Source organism: Canis lupus, chromosome 11 (genome assembly GCF_003254725.2).
Source record: "Canis lupus dingo isolate Sandy chromosome 11, ASM325472v2, whole genome shotgun sequence".
Taxonomy (NCBI): Eukaryota; Metazoa; Chordata; class Mammalia; order Carnivora; family Canidae; genus Canis; species Canis lupus.
In genome coordinates this window covers 33,783,522-33,810,294 of record NC_064253.1, presented here as the reverse complement: position 1 = coordinate 33,810,294, position 26,773 = coordinate 33,783,522, and the positions used below count along the sequence as shown (strand labels likewise).

Sequence of the window (26,773 nt, the reverse complement as noted above, 5' to 3'; positions counted from 1 at the left end):
AGGTATACAGGGGTTCTCATGGTTGTTCCAGAGAAATTGAAATTTGTCTGTATAAGGAGACATTCAAAATTATATCAGGCATGAGTTTTTCTGTGATTCAGGGGAATCCTTTGCTTACCAAATCCTTTTGTGTCATGGCTGTGCCCTGGTAGCTAATCTAGATCTTACATGTACAAGTCCATGTTCTTCTGCAACAGAGGCACTTTTTTTTCTGGCTACTACCATCTATTTGGGAGATCCAGCTCCCCATTTAAGAAGGTTGATTTCACCCTAGGATTCATCTTCATTATCCTAGCAATACAGGTGACTGAGAGAAATGACCAAATCCAGCAAGTTTTGATCTGGAAAAAATGCAATTTCATGTCTGCAGAGTTAATACATCCTGACCTCTGATCTAGTCAATCTGGTCTGTCCAGAGCAGTGCTCCAGATGTTATACAGAGTAGTTCACAGTGGCCACTGGCACTTTGCATCCTCCTGAAGGGCTGAGATGCTTATGACCTCTTCAAGTACTCATCTTCTCAAGGTGTCCCCACCAGTGTGGCTTGAAGACAGCTTGCACACTTTTCTATGTATGTCCAGCCACCAGCTGCTGCATCACACACACACATTTTGAGAGCAAATGTTAATTCAGGAAGAAGGAACAAGAGAAACTGCCTCATAATTTGAAAGGCAGCTGCTTTCACAAGAAGCTAGTACCTAGGGGATCCCTGGGTGGCTCAGCAGTTTAGTGCCTGCCATTGGCCCAGGGCGCGTCCTGGAGTCCCGGGATCGAGTCCCGCGTCAGGCTCCCTGCATGGAGCCTGCTTCTCCCTCTGCCTGTGTCTCTTCCTCTCTCTCTCTCTATGTCTATCATGAATAAATAATAAATAAAAAATAAAATCTAAAAAAACCCAAGAAGTTAGTACCTAATATTTTTATGTATCTATCTCCATGCTTCCTTAGCCATTCCCTTAGCTACAGGATGACCCAACCCAAAACCTGAAATTGATGCATCTGAAGGGAATTGGTTTTGTTTTGTTTTGTTTTTCTGACGGAACCTATCTACCACCTCAGATCCTGTGTGGTGGTTAGGATGAAAATAGACCATGACAATGCCCTCGATCATTCCATATGAGCAATGGCTGTTTGCGGTTACAGTTCAACAGACATTTCATCTGGTGCGTCTTCACCCATTTGCCCTCCCCCTTGATTTCATCTGCTCTTTTATTACTATGAACAAGTTTTGATTTCTGATGTTTTGATATTTTGTCACTAATGAGAGCTTCTGGCCACATGCAGATGGCCATTCAACTGTTGGGTGAAGGCAAGTCCATAGTCCTAGCCTTGACTGGTTAGCAATAAAATAAAACTTCAGATTATTTGGAAAACACCATCTGATGGGTGACTGAGCTTTTCCCTACATATCATATCATCCCATAGGACAAGGTAGAAGACAACTGGACATGGCATCATATTAAGTTCTCTCCTTGGGTTCTGATTCCTCTTTTTGCTGGTGGGGGAAAGTTTGGGCAAGCCACTGAACCATCATCAGTCTCTGTTTGTTGACCCATTGTGAGGATTCAATGAGAAAATACTAGCAGTATCTAAAACCTGTTGAGCAGATTTATAATATGTAAATATATTAATAAATCAAATTTATTAGATTATATGACTAAATTAAATCAATTAATGAATATATAATATGTATATATATTATATGATAAATAAATTAAATCTACTCATAGATTTTAACTCACTGAATCCTCATGCAACCCCCAGAGACAGTACTCTTATTATCCCCATTTGGTGGATGAGGAACCTGGGGTACGGACAAAGAAGTAACTTGCCCAGGATCCCACTGCTAGAAGTGAAGGAAACAGGCTTTGACTCCTTCATGTCTATCTTTGGAGTCAAGAAAGTCATCAGTATCTTTTGCGTGACTATGAAAGCTATTCTATGAGGCATAAAACAAATATCTTGACTGAGAGCCCTAATACACTGAGCCAAGTAAGCTCATCTTCAGGCTTCTGTTACTCTAGTTTCTCCTTGACAAACCATGTCCCTTTCTTTGAGAATTTTCTCCTTTATCAATTTGAAAAATTGAGATGCTTTCCAAGGCAGGTCCAGGTCAGAGCATGAACTGCCCCATCTCACTCTCAAATTCCTGTCAGAGATGTTGTGATGTGAGTGTGTCTGCTTTCAAAACTACCCTGTCCTGTCTTTGGTGCTCAATTCTGGAATGTTCGCAGCAGCCTTGACCAGCGGCCCTGGACTGTCTAGCTCTCCTCAAAGCCCTTTTATTCTCTCCTCCCTTTCTTACTACATTTTCTTGGAACCTTATCTTCTGACTCATTTTCTCCAGCTCTGAAAGCTTGCCTACTTACTTACTTGCTTATGTCATTTGAAGGCTACGTACTTGGGTTCTTAAGTTGGACAGTCTAAAATTACAGTTGCAGAACTTATGGACTTCTCCTAGGCAACTCACATGAGCTTATGAGAAGTCTTTTGGAAACAGGAGTGGAAAGAACACAAATTTTGGAGGCAAAGTTAGGTTCAGATTCTATCTCTACCACTTTTTAGCTCTGTGTTATGAGGCAAATCTTTAACTTTTCCAGTTCTCAATTTCCTTATCTGTAAAATGGGGTTTAATAATAATAATAATGGCTCAAACATCCTGCATATTTGTCAGGAGGTATGAACTGGGCTATACATTGATGTTATGTTATCACATAACATATTTTCACATCACATATTCTCATCACAGCATGCTGTTTTGTGGGTCTCAACCTGTATTGGTTGGGCCTGAACCTTTCTGAGAATAAACAAATTAGCAAGGTCTGACAGGCAGTGAATACTAGAGCTGGAATTCAAACCCAGGTCCGTTAGACCAGAGAGCTTGTGTTCTTATCTTTTAGTGAATACTTCTTGTCCTTTTTATGTTATATACACTAATAACTTATTAAGATAACTTGTAAGACCTGAATGAAATCACGTAGGGGTGCCTGGGTGGCTCAGCCGGTTGAGCATCTGACTTCGGCTCAGGTGATCTTGGGATCCTGGGATAGAGCCCCAAGTCGGCTCCCCACTCAGTAGAGTCTGTTTCTCCCTCTCCCTTTATCCCTCCCCCCACTCATGCTTTTTCTCTCTCTTTCTCAAATAAATAAAATCTTTAAAAAATGTATATAATGTATCCAGCAGAGAGCCAAGTACATTTTCTTAAGAAATATCAGCTGCTTCTCCTGCTGCACTTTCCCAAAGGCCCTCCACTGATGGGAAAATCAGCTTTGGCAGGCAAGATAGGGGAGCTATTTTTGGCTGGGTGAGTGGGGCTGGAGAAGAGGAGAACCAGGAGCTTTTCTGCATGTCAAATCCAACCAGGGTGGCAGCTTTCAACTCTGTCTATACTGAGGCCTTGCTGGCCTTGTTGGTTATGTCTTTATATAGATTCTCATGTCCCTTTTTGAACCCTGTAACCTGAGAAAGAGTGAACAACTGGAGGAAAAATGAAAAAGATGAATGGATTAAAATATATTTGCAAAAAATTCCTACAGGAATTGGGGCTACTTAGCCTGGTGAAGAGAAGACCAGGGGATAGAATTCTTTGTGTAAAGGATTATATTATCAATAATGGCAGCATGTATTTCTTTAAAGGTGAGAGGCTGGACGTGATGACATCCAAGTCATTTGAGAACCTAAGATTTCACATCCGTGAAAAAGAAGAATGGACAGTTAAGATTAGAATAGAAATTTCAAAACCATAAAGACTTAAAGACAGTAAAAACCTGGTATTAAGTTTTTTTTGCTCTTTGGATACTTTAGATATATGTATTATAGGTCTTTCCTTTTTCCTGTGATTGCAGCCTGTCTGTTTAGTTGGGAAATACTCGTGTATCATGTGTGTCCCAAAGTAAAGCTCTTTGAATGTTTTACTGATATTAAAAAAACAAAAACAAAACTGTGATTGCTTTTCATATTAAGGCACAAATTTTTCTTTTTAAAATATGAATATATATTTTGTATTCTGTGAAAAATGACCACACAGTAAACCATTTTAGTCATTCACACCTTAGCATCAATTAGTTTAAAGCTCTATTCAGCTAAATGAGCATAGATTTTAGACACAATGAAAAATATTGTTTCAAAAATATTACCGAGGTAAGACTGGAGGGATTAGGACAATATGATGAATGTGGGCAGCTGAGTGGCATCATGAGGACAACAGAACCACTTGGGAGAGAAGATAAAGGTGGCTCAATGGATGATGGGAGAATATAAAATGGCAATGATGTTTCTTTTAGTTATATCAGTTCTTTTTTTGAAAAAGATTTTATTTATTTATTCATGAGAGACACACAGAGAGAAGCAGAGAGTGAAGCAGGCTCCCCATGGGAAGCCTGATGTAGGACTCGATCCCTGGACCCTGGGATCACACCCTGAGCCAAAGGCAGAAGCTCAACCACTGAGCCACCCAGGCATCCCAGTTATATCAGTTCTTTAATTCAACCACAATTACATGCCAAGCACTGAAACAGATGCTGGAAGCACAAAGGTTAAAAAGATGTGGCTGTACATTTGATAACTGTGTTAATTAGAGTAGCATTGACTGCTGCAACAAAGACGCTAAATTTATTATATATATTTATTATATATATTTTATTATATATATATATATATATAATTATGAATGTAAAAGTCTATTTCCTGTTTTTGTAACAGTGTAAGGTGGATGTTCCCAGCCAGTGAGTGGCTCTTCTTCATGTAGTCCTTGAGAGATCAAGTTTCCTTCACACTTGAGCTCTACCATCAACTGTGACCCCATCTCCAAGGACCTGCCGTTGATAGAAGTGGGAGGTGTGCACTTCCTTGTCCTTAAAAGTGATTCATATCACCTCTGCTTACATTCTACTGTTACAGCCAGTTACATAGCCACAGCTAACTGCAAGTGTGGCCTGGAAATGTATCCAATCTGTCTAACCATGACAAAGAAGAAGATATTTTGCTGAACAGCTAGCGTTCTTTGCTATACAGACTTAGAAGCAGTGCTCACATAAAGTCTACCTGCTTTACCATGCCAGTTCTGCATACATAAAAATCCCACAAGCCCTGTGTAAGGGCATTATAAGATTTAACTTCCCAGTAGATTAATATATTGGACTGTCTTATCCATCACCCATCCTTTCTTCTTTCCTCCACCCTTCTTGCTTGCATATTAATGGCTCTGGGCTACTATCTACCCTACACCTGCTCTAGGCTCTGAGTCAGCAGAAGTGGGCCCATAGGCCCAATCCAGCCTGCTGGTTTGGTTAGTATGGCCCATGAACTAAATAAGAATGGCTTTTACATTTTAAATTCTGGGGGAAAAAAAAAAAAACAGGGGAATAATATTTCATAAAGTATTATAAGCTATATAAAATTTTAATTTTAGTGTCCACAAATAGTTTTATTGGAACACAGCTGTGCTCCTTTGTTAACATATTGTCTATGGCTACTTCTGCCTATAACCTCAGAGATAAGTAGTTGTAAATCACAGAGCCTAAAATATTACCTGTCTGACCATTTGTAGAAGTTTGTAAGCTGTTAGTGTGGGTCACAAGATGGTAGAGTGTCTCTGCTGTGGGACAAAGATGAATAAATAAGCTGTAGCATGTTGTAAATATGGTACAAGAGTCGATAAGAAAAGATGAGTTGAGACCAAACTCTTGACCTCTGATACCAATAATTCAGAGACAGAAAGAAGAAGATGATTAAAGTTCAGAGAAGTCAAGTTAAATAAAAGTAAAAGCACTTTCCTGTCCAAGGCAAGAAAGTAAAAGATTAGGAAATAGTAAAAAAAAAAAAAAGGGGCCCACCTGGAGGAATCCAGAGGCAGGACCCAAACTGAAACCCTCTTTCTGGTATTTCATTTGTGCTCCTTGTATCCTGTTTTTTTTGTTTTGTTTTTTACTTTATATCTGTGCGCATGCTTAATCTCTTTAGACTGAATTGTTTTATATTTTTATCCTCTGCAATATCTAGAACCATGACTTGTCCTCAGGGGATACTCAGAAAAGATTGATTGATCAATTGAAGGAAGGAAGAAAAGAAGGAAAGCGAGACTACTGCTCATGTGTATGGCCCCCATGAGCAAATTTGGAAAAATTGATGAATTTGTGCACAAATGCACCATGCACAGATGCCTTGGCAAGAAGGTGATCTGGATTTACCTACCTCTTGTGCTCTACTCTAACACCTTATGCAGGGTAGTACTTGTACAGAGGGATGCAGTGACCCCGAATGGAGTCACACAGACATCTCTGTTGGGCAGGACCTCAAGCACCGTGGCAACCCAGGAGAGTCTCGCTTACACTCACCTATACATGGGGCGGTGATTCAGCCTCCTAAACTGGTCCAAGGTAGAATACTGTGAGGTAATTTTCAGCCTGTTTGCCTCTAGCCACACAAGTTGCTTGGTACAACTACAATTCCTCAAATGTTCAGACGCTGATCAACTTACAACTTAAAGGAAGACCAAGCCCTCATTTAGAGAGAAAGGTTAGATGCTATAAAAATACTTCATGGCAGATATTGGAATAGTGTAGAAATTGAGCCTATATAAACAACCTTGGTGCTATTCCATTTGGATATGTGCCACAAAAAATAATCTAGAGTAGTTCTGAAAAAATGTCAATAAATCATCTATTTAGCTTGACACTGCAATGTACCCGTTTCTTTCTCTTGTGAGCTTAAGTGCTCTTCGAAGCCAGACAACTTTTAAGCCCCAATTTGAAATGTATCCTCACATAGGCCTAAAGGATGACCAGAGACTAGTTCAAAAGAAAGATTTGAGAGGGCTGCTCAACTTTGCGGTCCTAAAATAACTGACATTTCAGTGATTCCAATGCAGCACCTCTGAACCTAATAGGATTTTGAATGAACAGACATAATTTCTCCCGATATATGATTTCTTCCTGCATATGCCTTAGCAATTTGTCATTCCACTGTCTCTCCCCCATCCCTTTTCTTCTCTCTTTCCTTCTCTATGAACTTGTCTTCTCCTTTGTTAACTTTCCTGTTATCCTCATTAGCAGCTTCTGGGTACATTACTAAGCCATGTGACAGTGACTCCACAATGAGGGGGTTGGTGACTTGTCTATGATAGCATTATGAGGAAGACAACAAAGGATTCCCTGATGTGTGGAAGAAACTTGGGTCATATCAGCTTGAACAAAAGGGTTGTTCACTCCAAGCCTTCAACATACTACTAATGACCACTGTGATGCTACACATAGGTAGGGTTCATTGTCAAACAAACTATGGGCACTTTGGTTGACTTCAGAACCACTTTCAGTGGAAACAGTAATGGAGAGCTCACTTCATAATCCAGTCCTCAGTATGATAGCTCCATTTTCAGAGCCAGGAAGAAACAACGTGTCAAAGGCAAAACTACCTCTGGAGACAAAATTAATGAAAGCTATTTATTCATAAACTTGCATTAAGTGAACTCATCTGCAGTCACAACTGTTTCAGCAAGTGTATAATGGTAATATAAAGGGGGGTACATTCTATAGAATAGAAAGAAGAAATACTGAGATGGTTTTGGCCTGGTAAGCATTCTATTAGATTTTAGAAGTGGAGAAGACTTCATAATTGGCCTTCAGGTAAATTTAGCCTTTCTTGATTGGCTACAGGGGCAAGTGAGCAGTGTGGAGACCTTCTAAAAAACCCCCAAAACAAAACAAAACAAAACAAAACAAAACAAAAAGCAAGAGAGCTTCCATAGATGCATTGCCATCAAAGCATCCCACTCTTCCTTGTGGGAGGCAGCTGGGTGACAGGCACTTTTCAGATGTGACCATGAAGCAGAATAGTAGACACTGTGTTAGAGTGGATGGAAGCATTTTTATGTACCAGTTGCTGTGCTGAGTTCCTTATGTTAACTTTCCATATGATATTTTACATCGTTTAAGTATGCCAGTCTTTGAGAGTGGCATTATCATTTCCATTTTACACATGAGAAGTTAAATAACTGTCTAAATTTATGGCAAGAAAGTCATGGAATTCCATTTCTGGTTGTGGAGCCTGGAATTTCTTCTTTATATACCAACTGAATCCTGCTAAATCCTGGTCAGTTTAGAATCTGCAAGGACTTGACATTATTACAAGTCACTGAAATCGTAAACTCCAAAGTAAGGTCAAATATTGGTTATACTAAAATATTGTTGAATTCAGAGTTACTGGTAACAGATGAGATATAAGTCTGGTTTTTGCTACACTGAATCTCTTTTGGGGAAGAGGTCTGTGTTTTTGTTCTAATGATATTTGGTGTTATGGTGTTCCATCTAAATTGTTCCTTGAACTGTTGATGGTTTTCAATAAATACTTCCATAATGGTTTAAGGTGGAGTTTGAATACAGAAAAATAAGTTGTATTGTTCTTTGTTAGGCTTTCAGAGTCCTTAATGATTGAATTCAACCCAAAGTTTCTGAACTCTACTGCTCTCCCTTTCACAGCTCGTATCCTCTTCTTCAAAAATGCATCTACCTTTACAGCATAGAAAGTCTGTTTTTGTTTCTATTCTATTCCTAACTTTTTCTGTCCTCCCCTTTTTTCTGCATGGCCTTTTCCATCATTCAAAACCTAACTCAGGCCTTTGTGAAGGCACCCAAGTAGTGGACAGAATGAAGAAAGTTGGTTCTTTCTATAGAGTGGCTTTTCCCCACAATTATGGAAAATTTCATGCATACATAAAAGTAGGGTGTATAACATGAGTCACCGTCATCAACAGTTGTCATTCGGTTTTAGCATTTATAAATATTTTGTAGATCTTGATTCCTCTATTTGCCCCTACCACCCCTTACCCTGTAAAATGTTGAATGGAAGCAGTCAGAGGACACATTTTTTCCCCTCAATTTTAGAAGGAAATTGCTCAATCTTTATATTAGCTGTAGGATTTTGTTGGTCTCTTATCAAAGAAAGATTCTTTCTATTCCTAGTTTTCTGAGTTTTAAATCTTGAATGGGTGTTGAATCTTATCAAGTGCTTTTTATACATCTTTTGAGTAATCATTTAGTTTTTTTCCCCTTAGTCACAAAATATTGTGTATAAAGATTCTTAGTTGTTTTTTTGTTTTTTGAATGTTAACTAATCTTGCATTCCTGGGACAAAACTACATGGAAATAATGTATTAACTTTTTTTTAATTGCTGGATTTGATGTCCTAATATTTTGTTAAACATTTTTGTATATATCTCATCCCATTGGTTTTTAGTTTTATCTTCTTAGGTTTTGGTATCAGGATAACATTATGGGTAATAAGATGAATTGGAATGTGTTCCTCAAAACTTTATTTTCTGAAAGAATTTGTGTAAGATTGATATTAAATCTTCCTCAGATCTTTGATAGAATTATCTGGAAAAACCATCCTGACTTGGAATTCTCTTTGTGGGAATGTTTTTTTTTAAATATTTTATTTTATTTATTTATTCATGAGAGACAGAGAGAGAGAGTGGCAGAGACACAGGCAGAGGGAGAAGTAGGCTCCATGCAGGGAGCTCCATATAGGACTCGATTCCGGGATTCCAGGATCATGCTCTGGGCCGAAGGCAGGTGCCAAACTGGTGAGCCACCCAAGCATCCCTGTGGGAATGTTTTTCTGAATCGTTATGCATTCAATTTCCTTCATAGGTATGTCTATTCATTCATGGATAGATAGTTAGATAGCTATTCATATACACATATTTTTCTTATTTCTTCATTGTCAGCCTTTGAAATGTGATTTTCAAGCAAATCACTTTTTATTTCATCAAAGTTGTCAAATTTATTGGCATAAAGCCATTCTCTTGCTCTCACAAAGCTGGGAAGTGGCAGAAGAGCCAAGCAACCCAACTTCTCTGAATGCCTGTCCAGTTCTTTGTCTACTATCCTACCATATGACACAAATGATGACTTAATTAACTTGGCAAATATATGTTGATCTACCATATACCAAATTTTTTGCTGTGCCATGGCAATGCAGATGATTGAGTTGATATCTTTGGCTTCAAGGGTCCCATGGTCCAGTCGAGGAGATAAACTCATGATTTTCTTTTATACAAAGTGGTAAGGGTGATTATAAAATGAATATGCCAGAAGAGGGAATCCCTGGGTGGCTCAGTGGTTTAGTGTCTGCCTTCAGCCCAGGGTGTGATCCTGGGGTCCTGGTATTGAGTACCACATTGGGCTCCCTGCATGGGGCCTGCTTCTCCCTCCACCTGTGTCTCTGCCTCTCTCTGTGTGTCTCTCATGAATAAATAAATAAAATCTTAAAAAAAAAAAAAAAAGATTATGCCAGAAGAGAAAATGATTGATTAACTCTGGAAGGGGCCAGATCAGAGAAGGGTTTCTAGAGAGGGCGATATTTACACCGGGCCTTAAAAATACAAAATCTATCCCAGGTAGAAAATAGTCCAGGTAGTGATGAGAAAATGTGGAAAGGGACCAAGATATGAAAGGGCAAGCTGTGCTCAAGGAACAATGACAAATCTGGCTCAGTGGAGGTTTGTGCAGAGAGAGTTCCGGAGGCAGGTGAAGGTCAGATTTTTGAACAGTCTAGCCTATATGCCTAAAGTTAGTATTTGGAATGCCAGTGGGATTCACTAAGTAAAGAAGTGACAAGATCAAGATCCAGAGATTAGTATTTCTAATACTAATAGTATTAGAACTGATAGTATTTCTCAGAAATGGGCTTGGAACTAGATCTTTCAGAAACACCAGGAGATGTTTGTTAAAAATGCGAGTTCCTGGGGCTCCTGGGTGGCTCAGTCAGTTAAGCCTCTGACTTTGGCTCAGGTCATGATCTGGGGGCCTAGGATAGAGCTGCATGTTGGGCTCCCTGCTCAGTGGGAAGTCTGCTTGTCTCTCTGTTCCTCCCCCGACTGGTGCTTTCTCTCTCTCTCTCTCTCTCTCTCTCTCTCTCTCTCTCAAGTGGATAAATAAAATCTTTAAAAAAAAAAAAAAAAAAAAAAAAAGCTTGTTCCTGAATCCAATCCGAGCCCTACTGAATGGACTCATAGGGGGCAGGCCACAGTGTATGTATCTTATGCTTCTCAGATAATTCTTGATGCAACACTAGGAATAGAAAAGGAATTGGAATAGAGCTTTGGCTTTCAAATTATTCTTGGGTCCAGGTTCCAGATTTTCTTTAAGCCAAGCATGTCTGTCTCTTTCTTTCTTTCTTTCTTTCTTTCTTTCTTTCTTTCTTTCTTTCTTTCTTTCTTTCTTTTTCTTTCTTTCTTTCTCTTTCTTTCTTTCTTTCTTTCTTTCTTTCTTTCTTTCTTTCTTTCTTTTCTTCTTTCTTTCTCTTTTCTTTCTTTCTTCTTTCTTTCTTTTCTCTCCTTCCTTCCCTCTTTCTTTCTTCCCATATTGAGCATCCACATACAATTTTAGACTCACAAATAATTTTTACAGCTTAAGTAGCTTGAAAACCTTGGGACTAAAGGTTGGAGAGATTAGTGTTTTGGAAACCACGTGGAAGCTGGGGCAGTGATTGCTAAGTGCCTGTGCGTACATGGAGGAATGGGGAAGACAGGGATAGATTCAAACAGAAATTCTTTGGTAAAATTATCAGGACTTATAGAGGAGCTATAGAGCATGAAGAGGCAAAGAGAGACTTACTAGCATTATTCTCAGTAGCTCTTCTAGTTTAAGTCCCTAGCACCTGTATTTGTGTATCTTTTCCACTTTTTGAGTCCTGTCAACTCAACAGTGACAGGAGAAAATCACTAAGTATAAACCATAAGATTCTCCTGTGTTCCCAAGTTGCCAGTTTACTCACCATAAGCCACTTGCTTAGTGGGTTAATCCTCAAGCTGATTCTTTATCATGCAGTATTACCACCACTCACTATAAAGAACCTAGATTTGCTGTAAAAATAAATGCTTCTTTAATCTAGATAAAGAGTAGGCATGAGCTGGAAAATTATGTTGTTATAATGATTCAGTGCCAAAAATTCTGCTCTTTTTTGGGATATTGAGCCAAATTTACTGCTCTGTTCTTGAGCAGAAAGAATTCATAATCAAAATAAAATTTTAAAAAACCCTCAGAGTTCAAAATAAATAATTTTAAAAGCTTGGAAAGGAGACTGTTTTCATGATCTTTAAATCTTTTCTTTTTGTTTTGTTTGTTTGCCTTTTATTTTTAAAACACATTTAACAGTTGGCTTACATTTGGCCTGCTGACCAAAATAAAGCAAGCTGGACCCTTGTTGTTTTGGTTCACTTATTCCTCAGAGGTTCCTGACAGCACCAATTGAATAAAAGAGGATCACAATGACTTGCACTGTTGGATTGTGACAAATAAGCAACCTCTTCAGAAAACAGATAAGCCACCTATCTGCTAACCTGTTTGAACAGGTAAAGAAACACAAAACACACTGAGCTTTCCTAATGTTAAATTAAGTAGATGGGCTTATTTCATTGGCATTAGTGGAATCACTCTTAGGGCCAATGGCAAAAACATCTCATATTATTAAAAGCTTCATGGCAGACAAGAAAAAATAAAAATCTGTTATTAAATCCCTCTATAAAGTATCCTTAACAACACCATTGATTAAATATGTTATCAAAATATGGCCTAGAGCAAATACTAGAAGGTAGTAATAGGATCACCTTCGCTTTATTCTTTCAGATTAATTTAAATGTACCAATAATTTGATCTCTGAATACAAGGGCAATCAGGAAATTAAATGTTACCACATCACAGCAACAGGGTTTAAACAAATGAGCTCCTTCCAGATATACATTCTGAGAGGGATCAAGATACAACTCTACTTTTTTTACAGGTATGATCTTGGAAAAATCTTTCAATTTCAAGTTGGTTTCCTGATCTGTAAAAGGGAGCTAAATATATTCTCTTAAGAATGTACTATAAATTATATAAGATAAATATATAAGCTATAGAACATTCAACAGATCGTGTGTGTGTGTGTGTGTGTGTGTGTGTGTGTTACTGTTTGTTAATCTCTACATGGCCAAGTGGGTGACCTAGAAATTAAACATAAAGATTTTTGTTCTTGTTCCAGTCTGAAGTCAGATAGATTCAACTATTTCTTATGAAGTCCTATCTCCCAGGTCTTCAATTTTTGCAGTTTCTTGGTTCTATCTTACACCCAATTTATGGAAAGCTAAATTAGAACAGTGATTGCCATCAATTGTGAGAGCTTTATAATCTATTAAGCATTTTCATAGACTCTGTCTTTTTGGATCCTTACACCACACTTTACGGGGATAATTATATCTCCCAGTTTATAACATGGACACTGAGGCTCACAGAGGTAATAAATTATGTAAGACCACATAACAAGTATTGAGTCTAAGGCACTCGTATTTTTCTGCTGAAGTAAGAAATGTGTTTCTTCTATGCATATAGTTAGATATATGTTCTAGATGACCATGAAAGTTACCATCCAAATGGGGACATGTTTGGGAGTGAAAGGGGGTTGAAGTAAAAATTCCACCAGGACTACGGAGATAAACTGGGATTGTCTTGAGCAAATAGGAACATGTGTCCTTCTTGGTAAAATTTGTTTCATGAGATTGGGTGGTCTGCACAAGCTCTCCCATTTCCATCTCCTTTTTAGATCATCCTCAATAGATATTTGAACTGTACTTTAGAGAAAAGGTTTTCAGGAAAGGAACATAAATAGAAAAATACTAACTTTTTTGGTCATAGGGCAATAGTGCACAAAATAATTGTTGAATTTCAAATCACAATCTATCTCCTTAGTATAGAAGATATCCTCTCATTTATTCCTCCTCAGTGAGATTCCCAGGGATCTAATTTGAGTCAATACTGAACATGCCCACCAAAGGAAAGAATCATTATATGTTAAGGAGATGACTAAAAGTCATAACTGACAGACTTTGTAAAAACCTAGTAAACTAGATTTTCAAGGCAGTCTAAGATTGTTTAGCTGATACATAGGTTCCAGAGAACCTACAGTGATCCTTAAGGATTAGAAACTAATTGCATCTATTGTCTTCTGTTTTCCATCTACCTTTTTTAATAGGCTAAAAAAGTATGTAAGATCTATAATATCACAATAGAATTTATGAGGATAATGCAGGATTTTTTTAGAATTATTTTCAACAAGGGGCACCTGGTTGGCTCAGTCAGTTGAGCATCCAGCTCTTGATTTCAGTTTAGGTCATGATCTCAGAGTCATGGGATTGAGCCCTACATCAGGCTCAGCTCAGAGGAAGAGCTCTTCTCTTCCTCTTCTGCTGCCCTGCCCTCTGTTCTCTCTCTCTCTCTCTCTCTCAAATAATCTTAATAAATTATTTTCGGCAAAGAAGTGATGACAGATGAAGGATTTCAATTGCTTACAGAGGCTGTTCCTTTCCTCTCTCTCTTCTCCTCTTCCTTTGTTCCTTCTCTCCTTCCCATCTCCCTACCTTCTTTCTTTCCTCTCTCGATGGTTTATCCCTTCTCTCTCCTGAAGACTAGAATTGTCCTTTGTACTTTACTAGGATTCTTAAAGCACTTGCTATTTGATTGATTCTTTTTCTTTTTAAGTGATTGACTAGTTGGCTGACCTTTCAAAATGTGCCTTTCTAAGTCCTCAAATTTCTATCATTCTTCCTAGCAAGATGTGCAGAAGAACATCGTTCAGCACTTCTGGTCTGATGCTGACGTTAGGAGAGCCATTAAGTGTTGTCTGACCATTACTTCGCACCCCATCAAGGGAGGATTCCTAGGGATTCTTTATGAACATATAACCTATTATCTCCTGACTTTTAGGCAATTTCTAGTTTTCATGAAGGCAAAATGTAAATGTCTTCAATAAAATTTATCTTAGCCATTTGAGGCCACATTGGGGTAAGGGAGGAAATTGTTTCTAAATTTAAAGAAAGAAAAATTGAGAAATAAGCCACTGAAATGGCTTCATATCACACTTCATCAATTTCCTTCCTCCTCCCCTGAGTCAATGAGACAGTAAATGAAAGGGATGAAGCAGGTCATACTTCTAACACAGCACCCACTTTACTTTGATGTTTGAATCCTAGCTTTGCCACTTCCTACTTGTGTGACCTTGGCAGATTACTTAACCCATTTGCAAGGGGAGAATAACCAGCATCCTCCCTTCAAGGTGTTATGGCTGGCATTAAAGGAGGCAATGGAAGAAAGAACTCCAGAACAGTGACTGGCCCACAGTAAACATTTCAAAAATTATATTATTCTATTTATTCAAGATCAGTTTTCCTCTGATAGTGATCATGCAGTTCTTCATATTCTCATCTTTCTTCCAGGCTGACTGTATTCCTGCCTGGGTGATGTTCTTTCAGAGATTCTCCCAAAGAACCCCAAACATTTCCCATGTTCACCAGTGCCCCCAATGTCAATATAACCTTTTACTCCTCAAATGCAAAAGAGGCAACCTTCAGACTGCTATGAGTCCAAAAAGGACTTAAAAAAAAAAAAAAGAAAAAGAAAAATGTAGATGGAAAAAGCCAGAGGGTCTAGATAATTCCGGGGAGTGAGAGCAAAGAGAGCAAAGGCAGAAGGAGAGAAGAAGGTGGAAAAACACCGCATCCCATGGAAATAAATGTGAACTTCCTCGAAATTCCACCAATATCCCTGCCTCTCTGTTCTTTAAGTCTCCCAAAGCCTTGAATACAGGATAAGAAAGTAATGACAGCCCACAGGGCGATTTCAGGACAAAGAAGATTCCCAGGGCTGCAAATTTCCTAAGTAACACCTGGGGATAAGCCAGTGCATATGAATGAATATTCCATTGTTGTTTTGAGGATTTCTTTGTAAGCATCTTGCTTCAAGAATGAAGGGTGATGTCAGTCAGGAAAAAGCCCCAGTGAATCCTCGGACTTATTACTCCAATTAAGCAGGAAGACACGTTAGAGCATGAATGATTGGGTAATAATTCATACCTGTTGTGTTTCAATGTTAATCGTGTGCCTAAATGTAGACTACACTCACTTCAGCATGCACTCTTCTTACACAACAGCTCAAGTTCTTGAATATTTAATTGCATTGTTTTCTTTAAGAAAATGACTTATAAGGAAATGTTGAAAAATAATCTCCCTGGAAGAAAAAGTTCATACCTCATGAAAAATAAATCTGGGTAAATTGAGTTATGAAAGATCTATTCCAGTAGGAGCAGAAACTTTGAAGTCCTTTTCCTGTTCAAGAACAAAAACTCAACTTCCCAGACGATAAATTTACAGCACAATAGGCTTTCGGGTATCACAGGAGCCTGTAGTCCATCTGGGCTTCCAGGTCATTCTGGGTTTAAATCTGACTTACTGTCACTCTCTCTTCAAAGGTCCTGGCACTTCTTTTGAGGAGGAGCTTTCAGGGAATTTAAAGAACTTGTTTCTTTTTGTAAGGGAGAATCTTGCTTTTTCAGACCATAGCTGCTTGACCAGTTCGTGGATAAAGTGTGCCTGTGTTCTTTCTAAAAAAAAAAAAAAAGAAAGAAAAGAAAAAAAGAAATAAAGATCTGGAAGGCCTTACTTGCTGACGAGGATATAAGATTCTATCGTGGCCATGAGTGTGGGATTTGGAATCTGATGACCTCGGTTTAAACCCAGTTTTCCTCAGTCCCTGGCAGGGTAAAAGGTGGAAAATTAAATCATATTTTATGCCTCAGCTTCCTCAATTGTAAAAAGGATGATAGTACCTTGCTAGGATTCTAGCAGGGGTTTAGAAGGGAGAGAATGCCAAATAAAGTGTGTAGTTTAAGGCAGAGTGTAAAATGAACACTCGAGGGGAGATAACTATCACGGTTAATCCTAAACACCTTGGGATGTTAAAAGCTTTGTGAGGGTTCTTTTGACCAATAGTTTAACTGAACTATGATCAGAATAGATTTACTCACTTGATCCAAGCAAACAGGAAATATTGAGAGTCTTCTAATGGCAAGAAGCAAGAACTGAATAAGGTACTTTAAAGATCTTGTGGGGCATAATGTCCTCAAGTAGCTTGCCTCTATTTGAGATTAGACGTGAGCCTAAAAACAATAATAGAAAGCAGAAAGTGGCAAGGCTCTAAGAGCCTATAGATGAAGTGTGACTGGAATTGAGAGGTTGGAGAGATTGTAATCTAGTTGAGGAAAGTCAGAGGAAACTTTGCAGAAAAGAGCCCAATGTATGGTACACGTCTCTGTAATCTCAGTATTTTGACAACACGATTTGTAGAATTGTAATGACTTGAAAATTTCAGGTTCAAAAGATCCATAATATTCACAGTGTACAAATTTTGCACATATTTGAGAACATGCAAGTTCACTGTGTTTTCTCTGATTACAGTAACCTAGGACCATAATACAATCAGTATCCTTTTAAAATGAGATTTAGGCTTGGCTTTCCCCAGAAGACAGTTGGCTGTTAGCCTGGTGGTCTGTGCAGTCACATACTTTTACAAACTTCCTTAATTTGGAAAGAAGGGAAGGGCAGTGGGAGAAGAAATGAGAGGGAGCACTGTCGATCTTGAGGCTGTAGAAACTCAGCATTATGGCCCAGTACGAAGAGAAGCTGCTCCTGCTCTCAGGAAATCTGCTTGGGAGGAGCAAGGCAGACTTTTGTTGTCTAATCTTTCTCTTTTCATGTTTTAATTCTCCTCTATCTTCTTCTACAGGATTTGCCATTCTATTTACTCTTGTATCCACTTAGTCACTAAACATTCATTAAATTTCTAGACTCAAAAGTTAAGTAATGGTGGAGCCAAGAGGGTGAATAAAGCAAAGCTCCCTGTTCTAATCACCCAGGTAAGAAGATCCTGGAAGTATCTAGGGAGTAGAGTCCCTCTGTGAAATGCCTGAGGCACTGATTTTCCTATATTCCTCTTATTTCTATTTCTGTATGTGTTTCTGCATACTCTGAGGAACAAAATTTGCCTTACCCCTTCCTAGGGGGTGCTTCTAGCTCTCCTTCCTAAGTAAGAGATTTGCCTCTATCTGGATGCATTTTAAAATTGCAGTATAAGGAAATGATTGGGTTGACTTATAGGTGTGAAGGACAAATGGCGATACAGTGGGGAAAAACCTGGTTGTAAATATACTCTGAAACAATAGCAGAGAAATAAAACTTGCTTGGGTTGAGCGGAAGAGAAGACTAAGTTTAGTTTTTCCCTCCATTCTCTACTTCTAGAGGCTTCCAATCATACTAATTTATAGGTGGATCTCTATTTTATAGTTGAGAGGATCTTAAGAGTAAGACAAAGTCTCCAGTCCAAAAATATCTCTCCCTTTGATTCCTGAAATCTCAAGATAAGCAATTTAATTCTCTGTCTTAATTACTGCTGTCATTGCGCCTATGTTTTGGAAAATGTTCCTGCTCTGGGCAGGATTATAAGAGAAATCTCCAATTCCTAATGAAGCACTCTTAAAATCACTTGTCCCCATAATTGAGAAAGATGGGCAACTTGGAGTTATGATGTGTGTGTGTGTATGTGTGTGTGTGTGTGTGTAAATAGGCTCTACCTCCATTCATTTGACTACGCGTAACTAGGAAAGTATAGACCATTGGATTCATGTTCCTTCTTTTTGTGAAACTTTTTGTGGAACTTTTTGGGTCATATCTGTGATGATAAGTAAACAAAAGAAACACTTAACTGAAGAATACAGAGCCTTAAATATGTTCACCTGGAGTCTCTAGACGGTTGTGGCCCAGTTGATTTTCTGGCCTCTGATTATGGGGATAACTGCCTCATTTGTCTCCTTCGCTCTACTTGTGGAGAGATGGCATTGGATTATAACAAGAACTGTTATGGTCTTCAAACCACTAATAGAGAGCTCGTCCAGTTTTGCAAGTTGGATTAGCTGACAAGAGGCAGAAAGCTAGAATATATTTGCATTCATTAGTTCAGTGGAGTTTCTCACTAAAGTATGTTGTACCACATTATCTCGTCACTACTTTGTAACTGACATATGCCCAATTGCCTTATATACTTTAGAAGCAACTGTCGTTTTACCTTGAAGAACAATTAAGTCTTCTGAAGGCTAAATGTTTCCAAGGAAGAAAAAAAAAAGCCAGACTACAGTTTAATTTATTGAAAGTTATTTATAATTTAGTACTTACTGTCCTGAAAATGCCTGTCCCCTTGGAAATATGATTCAGATGCCCCGAACTGAGGAAACATTTTCCTTTTTCCTGTGTAAAATATGAAACAAAAGACAACTGAAAAACACTTCATTAAAACAGTTCCTTTGTCCTTTTGACAATGAAAACTGAAAAGAGACATGCCAGTTTGGCTATGTGGGTGGTCCTCTTTCTATGCTAACCTTAATATGACCTTAACAAAAAATCACTGAAAGTTATCTGATGGTTCTAAAGATTTTCAAAATATGTGTTGAAAAGCAATAGTCACGTGGACTATGGGATTTGAGAAATGTCATCTATTAAAAATGAGCTTCTGAGAGGTGAAGGATCTGCCCAAGAACTTCTGCTCTGCCCAGACCTTGGTGTCCCCACAACCTAGCCTGTTTGCACACGTCGGCAAACCTTTCTGTGGTCAGGTCATGTTGCTTGGTCATCTGGTCCACTCTTTCAAGGTCTCCCATGGGCTGAATTTGCTATCAGCTGCATGTAATTGGTCTAAGTCAATGTATGTATGATATGTATCAAATGAGCTTAAAGTGTGTTCCCCATGGGAATATCTCTGACTTTTTTTTGGTTCAGTAATTCTAGAACATTCCTCATCCCCTAATGTCCTGAACTTCTTCAGAGTACAGCAAAAAGGGGTTTGATTATCTGATGAAACATGAAAATTAGTTGCTGTGTCTTTTGTTTTCTTCTTTCCTAAACATCTTTTACTCTTTTAGAGTTAGTTTTTAATTTCCTAGGACTGTCTGAGAAAAGTCAGTGTAGTTACCAGAAAAACTGCTTTCCGATTAATCTCTTTTGCCAGTCAGACAACTCAGTCTAACAGTTTTGAGAAATGAAAAATGAACCATGTACTTTTGCCTTTGGTTAACATTTCTCTGTTAAATGAAATTTGATATTTTACCTCTAACTCTCTTAAAATGATGCTGTCCAAAACTATCATGCGGCAAACCCCATTCCCTTTTTGTCCTTTATAAAGTAACTTTGTCTACTTTGGTCATAGAAAAACCAAAACTAAGAGAAGAATAAAAGAAGATACATCCTTTCTGAGTAGTGTACAGCAAACTTACAGGGATGTTGTCATGAAGTCTTTAAAAAAAGAATCTTCCTTCTTTGAAAAGTTACAAGATTTAAAAATAAAAAATAACCACTCCACAACCTTCCTGTGAAATGCAGTCACTGTAATATGTACTTTTTAAGCACATTGCACACCTTTTGTTATTCAACTTGACATGAATCATGCTTACAGAATTTTGGCAAGACTTCTGATTTAAGTTCCCAAATGAGTATTCAACTTAGATTAATTAAGACTGTTATTTCATGGAGTATAAATACAACTGCTTATTAAAACATATTTATTGAGGATAAACAATTATGTAATAGAAACCAGCTACAGAATATAATAATATGACTAATGAAAATGGCAATTGATTACAAATGACATAATTACTGAGGGTTAAAAGCTCTGCAATTGATAGGACTTGTATTCCTTAAGCAGGTTTTAATAAGCATTTTGATCATTATTTAACGTGCAATAACTCACTTATTACATCCAAACAAAGAGTTCCTTTCCAACTTGGTACATGCAGCTTTAACAGTGCTTAGGGGAGTTGAGAAGATTATAGCTTTACCCTTAGGATTGAGGAAAGACATTGACAAAGAATGTTAATTAAGTGTTACATATTGTATTTTATTTTAGGAAATGGAAAGAAAAAACTGAGGTCTCTGACTGGAGCCCTTTGCCAACTGACAGATGAGAAGCCCTACATTTGACAGAGGTGCCTCAGTTTGCAGAAAGGACCTAAGGCTACCATTTGAATTTTTGTGACTTGATCTTTCCTGAGGCGTTCCCTAAGAAACCAACTTCATTACCATTGTTGCCCCTGGGGGTGGTTTATCAGGGGTTAGTAACTTTGTTTTGATTCTGGCATTAAAATGAGTATTTCCCTCAATTTCTCTGTAGTTTCTTAGTTTCCACAGTAATGTGATCTGCACAGTGGTACTGAGAAGGCGAGAGACTTGAAGAGACACAGTTATAATTTATGACCTCAGTTTTAGGCTATGGATATAAGGAATATGTTGTGAAATTAAAATAGTGTGAATGGAACTAAGCCTTTTCCACAAGTTTATAGGGGCCCAGAGATGGGAGCTGGAGTGAGAAAGGCCAAAATATGCTCAAGACAGTTTTCTGTTTGGTGTGTCAGAATCTACTATCAATATTGTTTAAGTTTGGGGAGCCTGGGTGGCTTAGTCGGTTAGACATCTGAGTCTTGATTTTGGCTCAAGTTGTGATCTCAGGGTCCTGAGATGGAGCCGCATGTCTGGTTGCAATTCTCTCTCTCTCCCTCTGTCCCTTCCTACACTAGCACATGCATATGTTCTCTCTCCTTCTCTTGCTTGAAAAAGACATATAGAAGTTTGATTCCTTAAGCAAATGCCTTCTTTGTACTCTCAAATCTAGTTATAAGCACTGTTCTCTAACATTTTGGGGTTTCTGGATTGTTTTCTAACAGAGCATTCTAACATCTACTTGATGTTGTATTTCTTCTGGACTCTGTGGAGCGTTGAAGACTATCGTAGTGGTTGAGAGCCCTGACTTTGTGCCAGACTGCTCTAGATTTGAGTCTATTCTGATACTTACATCTTTACCACCTTGGCAAACCTGTTTAAATTCTCTAAGCCACAGTTTCTTTGTCTGCAAATTCAGAAAAATAAAAAAGGTGTCTCCTTCGGGTTGTTGTAGACAATAAATTAGATGATTCATGTAAAGCACTTACTTAGCACAGTGCCATCCATATGGGAAGTGCCTCATAAATTACAGAACAGTTATTGCTGCTGTTATTGAAGAAGAATAAGCTACCCTATATAATTGCCCAATATAATCAGATCTATATCTGGATGTGAATAGTTAGGTCAATTGCCTCGATCTCACCAAAGCGTCAAGGCTTATAGGGGCTATGGTTCTCCCTGACTTCCATACCCACCTCTGACTTCATAGGTCTGATGCAATCCAATTTTTCAGTTCTCTTCATGGCACCTTTCTAGATGCAGGGGGTTACAGGGAAATGAATAACTCTTCTTTGGTTTTATCCATACATGACAACAAACCTTAACCTTCACAATTGTCCTTGTTTCATGTGACTAAAATTTGATAAATTACTTGGTTTGAAAGTTGTAGCAGGGATCCCTGGGTGGCGCAGCGGTTTGGCGCCTGCCTTTGGCCCAGGGCGCGATCCTGGAGACCCGGGATCGAATCCCACGTCGGGCTCCCGGTGCATGGAGCCTGCTTCTCCCTCTGCCTGTGTCTCTGCCTCTCTCTCTCTCTCTCTCTCTGTGTGTGACTATCATAAATAAATAAAAATTTAAAAAAAAAAAAAAAAGAAAGTTGTAGCAGAGCTGGGGCGAGGTGGGTGTAAGGCTGGGTAAAAAGGTGGAGCAGAAAAGAGCTGGCAACAGAGTTTATTCAGGGGCTGTTTTCTTTGTCTTTTAATCCTCAATATATTGCCTAAACCTGGTGGACCCACGCCTAGTAAGTGTTAATTGATCTGTGAATTGAATGAATGAATGAATGAATGCTCTTCCAAACATACCAGGTAGTATCCCAAGGGGCAGCGACCACCTTTGAACTGGTGTGGAAGGCTTCCAGCAGGGAGGGGTCCATACCCAGTCCTCAATGTGGCTCTTGTGACAGCTGTTCTGTGTAGCATCATTACTACATAAACTTCTCATTTATAGGTCACTCCTTTAAAAAAAATCTAATTCCCTGGATTGATGTCAACATAACAGGGATAATGGCAGTTGTTTTGTCTTTGCTTCCTTTTCCAAGCAAAGGATCTTAACTTGGGATTAGAAACTTCCCTGGTTCTGTGAGTCCCCTGAAAGTGTTCCCCAAAATTTGGGTGCCTGTACATTATTTTCTGTGGAACGCAATCATAGTTTTTATCAGATTCTCAGCAGGCCAAACTACCTTTAAAAGGTTACCTTTGAAGTTTACTAAGCATTCACTTGAAGGTATGCACAAATAGAGTCCCCTAATTCCAATGCCTTACAAAGAACTACTGTCAGTGAGAGTCTATCTCAACTGTTCAGTTTTAGATTTCAGGGCTGAGAAATTCCTGAATTATCCTATAAACACATATTTTTGAAATATGGCCTATAGGTAAAAATTAAATCCTAGAACCCATTGGGAGGATTTCATGTAAATTAGATTTAAGATGAGGCAGGGTTTTGAGTAAGGTCTATGGGAGAAAGAGCCACATTTTGGTGAAAAGGAAATGTTGGAATTGGAACAAACCAAATGTGTCTTATGGAATGATTAGACAAACAGCTGGTAACAACTTGAGGAAGACATCGGTGAGTCCCTTGCTCTGTGGAGTCTCTTCTGGAGGTATAGCCAAGAATTTGTCCTTTACAAATTCAAGACACTCTTGAATAACTTCAGGATATTAAAAACTATTAGAGGTGGGATGGGAGACTTCTGGCAATAGCACATCAGCAAATGATGATAGGAATAACTTTTGTGTTTTTCAGCTTGCACATTTGGGCCTCTGGTCATCACTCTGACGTTGACAGATGAGAGAGCTATATTTCACTCAGAAAATTTTCACAGATACCATACAGGTCTGTATCAGGCTTGTTTTAAATGTTACTATGTGTTTTGCAAAAGAGCTGCATGAGCACCTGTAAAACCTATTTCTGCCTGAGTGGAAAAAAATATGGCAACTGTGGTTTGTTGGAAGGTGCATAACTTTGGGAATAAGAAAGGGTTAGGTTTGAATACCAACTTCACTGCTTAGCAGCTGGGTGGAGTTGGAAAAGAGTAATTCTCGCCAAACCTCAATTGCTCCACCTGTAAATCAGGGATATTAATACTTAATTCTGGAGTTGTCATAAGGCTTGGTGGTTAATGTCTAGCTTCACGAATAGCAGGCAAGTAATAAATGACAACTATTATTATTGTTAATATGAAAAAGGATATAATTCATTTACATGCCATTAGGCAATAAAGAGGTTCATATAAGTGAATTTCAAGGAATAGAAGCTTTTCTTTTGAAATGCTAAACTTTTAGCTACTTTCTAAAATGTATATCATATAATTTTCCCTTCCTTGAGAATGTAGGAATAATGTATTTTATCTTTTCTCATATTCAGTCTCATTCTTGGGACCATCATTGACATATTATTATATTCTATTATAGATAAGAATACTAGCTTCCAGACTGTTTGGTTCCCAAAAAAGTGAGATGAGCAAGAGACAGACCATCATGGAGATGGGTAAATGCCAAGAGAATGAGCTTTTTTGGCCGGGGGCTGGGGGATTGGGGGCTGGGGGATTGAGGGGAAGCAGAACCATTGAGTTGAATAAACACAGAGAGCCCTGGGTTCAAGTTCTACCTGCAGCATTTAATGACTTCACCTTGGTTGCTTCCTTCCACTTGGTTAAATGAAGTAGTCTGTACAAATGGAAGACATATAATATAGAAATTGAGTTTTCAGAAAATTCAGAACAGAGGACAAGAAGCAAGCATAAATCAAATAAATCTTCTCCCTCCTCTGTTCATATATACTATATTACAGACCAGTTGGGGTTTTCTGAGGTATAATTGACATACAACATTATATTGGTTTCAAGTGGGCAAACATAAGGATTCAGTGTTTGTAGATTTTGCAAGATGGTCACCATAGTAAGTCTAGTTAACATCCTTCACCATGCATAGTGACAGAACTATCTGCTAGTGATGAGAACTTTTAAGATGAACTCTCTTAGCAACTTTCAAGGATGCGATAACTATAGTCACCATGCTGTACATTACATCTCCATGACTTATTTATTTTATAACAGACTGGCTGATTTTGAGAGGGCTTCAATGTGCTTTTACAATGATCATTCTCACAGAAAAGAATCAAGCAGAATTTTATCCTTAGAAGGCAAAAAGCACAGAGTAGACAAACAGAAAGATTGGGTATCCCAAATAGATTACTTCTGTTGATGTAATTTTAGGGGTGGTGTCTTCTGGGTAACTGGATAAATGCCAGAGTTTGCCACTGCACCCTTTATATTTCATTGCTTGCTGTGATCCCCCAGGAAGAGTCAGAACAAGGCTATTAGATTACATCTGTGATCTGATAGAGTGGTGTTCAGACTCCGTTCCTAAGCATTTGAGGGTTCCGCAGGAGAGATTTGGGGGTATGTAGGCACTATGAAAGATTTTAGGAAGGTGTCCAAGAAGACAGAGTTACCAGAGCCTTGTCTATTTAAGTATGAGTGACTCCACCTATATCTGTTTAAATATAAGGGGTTCATGTGAGATTTCATCTGAAAAAAAAATTTGCTGGCTTAAAAACATCTGAGACTCAAAGGAAATTCCTTTACCCAATAAGCATTTGGTCTGAGGCAGTTGGGAAAATTATGCCAGATAAAATCTGAACTCAGTAACTATACATTCACAATCCATCCTCCTCCCTCATTTCTGCTTAACTACATGAGTTCAAACACTAACTCCTGAAGAAACCCCCCATCATTCCCAAGCACAAAGTATTTTCTTTTTTTCTGGTCACTTGTTTACATCATTGTATTGGTCATGATTGGCTGATGGCTGTAATAGCCCCCAGTCTCAGAAGCTTAGCACATTGAGAAGATAACTTATCCTGTAGGCATGAAACTGCACCAACCCTCTTGGTCAGGTATCTCTGTTGGGTGTGCTGCTCCATGAGGAGGAGCTGGAGGCCTTGCACCATGGCAACCCCTACATCTCAGAGGCCTCTGGGGGACTTTCTGTGGTAGATAGTATAAAGACATGACACTGTGAGGACTTCTCTGGACATTTGAAGAGCCAGGCTTAGCACTGGCATTCCATTCTATGGGCTGTAACTAGTCACATTTTCCCATGTAGATATAAAGAGAGCTGGAAAATACAGAATTACTTGTTGGCCAAAGGAAAAATGGAATCTTTTCTTGAACACATTGCATTATCTTTTCCATATCATTAGCGAATCCTTATCCACATACAGCCTTGAGGTACAGATACTTGTGTGTCTTAAATCCTCAACTAGATTGCAAACTTCTAAAAATAGGAGTTGTGCGCAGCCTAGGTGGTTCAGCAGTTTAGCGCCACCTTCAGCCCAGGGCCTGATCCTGGAGACCCAGGATGGAGTCCCACATCAGGCTCCCTGTGGGGAGCCTGCTTCTCCCTCTGCCTGTGTCTCTGCCTCTCTCTCTGTTTCTGTGTCTCTCATGAATAAATAAGTAAAATCTTTAAAAAAAATAAAAATAAGGAGTTGTGCTTTATACACTACTATTTGTAATCCTTGGAATGCCTGAGTATATTAGTTAAGGTAAGCTACTATAAAGACAGACTTCGAAAATTTAGATCCTTAAGGGAAATTGCCCCCTCCCTTTTATTTTATTTTTATTTTTATTATTATTATTTTTGCCTCAAAAGTGTTCTTGGAAAGTGTCAGTCCTCCTACTTAAGATCTTATTCAGGACATAGGCTAATGGCATCTTTGTTCATCCTCAGGATTACTTTGTGCATTGCAGTGCCAACTAGAGGGAGGATGGAGGTGTGGTGGTGGTGGGAAGTGCAGGCAAACTTTATGGATCAAGCTGGGAAAAAGCACACATCGTTTTCATCAATATTCCACTGGCAAGAAAGCACTGACATGACCACACCTCCGAGGGTCAGTAAGAAATTTAGTTTCTAGTAGGGTAGTTACAATC

At 38.6% G+C, this 26,773-nt stretch overlaps 1 long non-coding RNA gene across 9 annotated transcripts in view; it reads left to right on the top strand.

Annotated features, from left to right (window-relative positions):
- The window catches only part of LOC112649890 (uncharacterized), a 179,197-nt gene that overhangs the window by 121,210 nt on the left and 31,214 nt on the right, over positions 1-26,773 (top strand). For 7 of the 9 annotated variants that reach the window (XR_007413987.1, XR_007413984.1, XR_007413986.1 and 4 more), the window contains exons 4-5: positions 23,584-23,673; positions 24,252-24,327. This is a non-coding gene — a long non-coding RNA (uncharacterized LOC112649890). Of the gene's footprint in view, positions 1-23,583; positions 23,674-24,251; positions 24,328-26,573; positions 26,728-26,773 lie in introns of those variants that run through there. The other 2 variants (XR_007413989.1, XR_007413985.1) reach the window with 2 other exon arrangements.